Source organism: Mobula birostris, chromosome 2, assembly GCF_030028105.1.
Source record: "Mobula birostris isolate sMobBir1 chromosome 2, sMobBir1.hap1, whole genome shotgun sequence".
Lineage (NCBI taxonomy): Eukaryota > Metazoa > Chordata > Chondrichthyes > Myliobatiformes > Myliobatidae > Mobula > Mobula birostris.
The window spans coordinates 229,762,810-229,765,477 of NC_092371.1; the positions used below are offsets into that span (position 1 = coordinate 229,762,810).

General features: G+C 42.0%; 1 non-coding gene across 1 annotated transcript; it reads left to right on the forward strand.

Annotated features, from left to right (window-relative positions):
• The first annotated feature begins 1,128 nt into the window (after positions 1 to 1,128).
• trnac-gca (transfer RNA cysteine (anticodon GCA)) lies at positions 1,129 to 1,200 on the forward strand. The gene has a single exon. It is a non-coding gene; the product is annotated as a tRNA-Cys (tRNA).
• The last annotated feature ends 1,468 nt before the right edge of the window (positions 1,201 to 2,668 follow it).

Here is a 2,668-nt window from a genome sequence, read left to right on the forward strand (position 1 = left end):
TTGCTATTGAGGGAGTGCAGCGTAGGTTCACAAGGTTAATTCCCGGGATGGCGGGACTGTCATATTTTGAAAGATTGAAGCGACTGGGCTTGTATACACTGGAATTTAGAAGGATGAGAGAGGATCTTATTGAAACATATAAGATTATTAAGGGATTGGACATACTGGAGGCAGGAAGCATGTTCCCGCTGATGGGTGAGTCCAGAACCGAAGGCCACAGTTTAAGAATTAGGGGCAGGCCATTTAGAACGGAGTTGAGGAAAAACTTTTTCACCCAGAGAGTGGTGGATAGGTGGAATGCTCTGCCCCAGAAGGCAGTGGAGGCCAAGTCTCTGGATGCTTTCAAGAAAGCATCCAGAGACTTGGATGAGCTCTTAAAGATAGCAGAATCAAAGGTTATGGGGATAAGGCAGGAACTGGATACTGATTATGGATGATCAGCCATGATCACAGTGAATGGCAGTGCTGGCTCGAAGGGCTGAATGGCCTACTCCTGCACCTAATGTCTACTGAGTGTAATTATCCCCTTTTGTTTGAGTGCATGATGGTTGAGGGGTAGTAACTGTTCTTGAGCCCAGTCGTACAAGTCCAGAGGCACTTGTATCTTCTACCTGGAGGCAGCAGTGAAAAAAGAGCATGATAGAGTAATGATTAGTCAGGGCATCAAAGGTTATGGGGAGATGTTAAGGGAATGGGATTGAGAGAGAATATAGATCAGCCAGATTGAATGTTAGAGCTGGCCCAATGGACTGGAATAAAGCTGATCTTGTATTTATAAAAACACTTTTTATGATCTCAGGAAATCTTAACACGATGTGCCTACATTGATGCAATTCTCAATAGTTGCAGCAGGAAAGATGTCAGCTAATTCATAAGCGGTCATATTCTCCATAGACAGAGATGTGACAGTGACCACACTAACCACGTTTGGAGATCCGGTTCAGGAATAAGTGTTGGGCAGAACATCAGAGATTCTCTACTCCTACTTGAACTGAGCAATGTGATCTTTTACATCCTGCTGAAGAATGTTTCTTTCTGTAATGAACACAAGAAATTCTGACTTCCTCCAGCATTTTGTGTACATTGCTCCTTTAATAATACAGCACTTTCAAAGTATTCCAACAAGTTGGGGGTATAGCTCAGTGGTAGAGCATTTGACTGCAGATCAAGAGGTCCCTGGTTCAAATCCAGGTGCTCCCTTTATTTGTTCTATGTCCAAAAAAGGTGAGAGAGGTAGGTTCAAAGGGGATGGATGCGAGCTTTTTACTCAGAGTGGTAGATGCCTAGAATGTGCTGCCAGGTATGGTGGTAGAGGCAAGTACATTAGAGGCTTTTAAGAGACATTTAGATAGGTACATGAATGTGAGGAAGATGGAGGGAAATGGACATTGTGTAGTTTGGAGGGATTAGTGTTTGGGTGTTTTTGAATTTCTTTTTAGCTGGTTCAGCACAGCACAACATTATAGGCCAAAGGGCCTGTTCCTTGCTGTACTTTCTATGTTCTAAAATCAATTGGAGATTTTGTGCTCAGGTTCTTCAGACAGAAGTCAAGCCCACAACTTCACTCAGAGACTAAAGTGATGTCAGCTGAGCCAGTGATGACAAGTATAGCAATTTTAATAATTACTTCTGTGCTCTACATTAGCTTGAAATATTATATGAAGGGGCATAAAATATGTCAGTGAGAGTAAAACCTTCTTGCATTTGCTCAGCTTCAGGATTGGAGTCTGGGTATAAATATCATGCTGATTTAACAATGCCTCTGCTTTAAGTTACAGATATGTTTTCCTGATATATGAACAGGTAGATGATGTCTAAGATTATGAACAGAAGTGTAAACTAATTACATCCTTTATAGTTGTATTCCGTGTGCTGTTTATGTGGCACATTGAATTAATGTCAGCTGTTTCAAGAGCAAAATAAATGCTAAATAACATGTGTAATTTGTTCTGGCAAACAATTCACATGTAACTGGAATTGTTAATTTTTGACTGGAATATTGCTTACGAAGCATAGCAAATAAAACTTAAAACAGATGTGGAACATATCCAGTGGCTAAAGAGTACATTGCAGTTATGACAATATTATAGTCCTTTGGAGCCCTGCAAACTGTTGGGTTGATCTTGACCTTCTGCGAAAATGTAACATGGGCGAAGGTACTTGGAGGACCAGTTTAAGCAGAATCATGCATTCGGGGAAACATAGAAACATAGAAAATAGGTGCAGGAGTAGGCCATTCGGCCCTTCGAGCCTGCACCGCCATTTATTATGATCATGGCTGATCATCCAACTCAGAACCCTGCACCAGCCTTCCCTCCATACCCCCTGATCCCTTTAGCCACAAGGGCCATATCTAACTCCCTCTTAAATATAGCCAATGAACTGGCCTCAACTGTTTCCTGTGGCAGAGAATTCCACAGATTCACCACTCTCTGTGTGAAGAAGTTTTTCCTAATCTTGGTCCTAAAAGGCTTCCCTTTTATCCTCAAACTGTGACCCCTTGTTCTGGACTTCCCCAACATCGGGAACAATCTTCCTGCATCTAGCCTGTCCAATCCCTTTAGGATTTTATACGTTTCAATCAGATCCCCTCTCAATCTTCTAAATTCCAACGAGTACAAGCCCAGTTCATCCAGTCTTTCTTCATATGAAAGTCCTGCCATCCCAG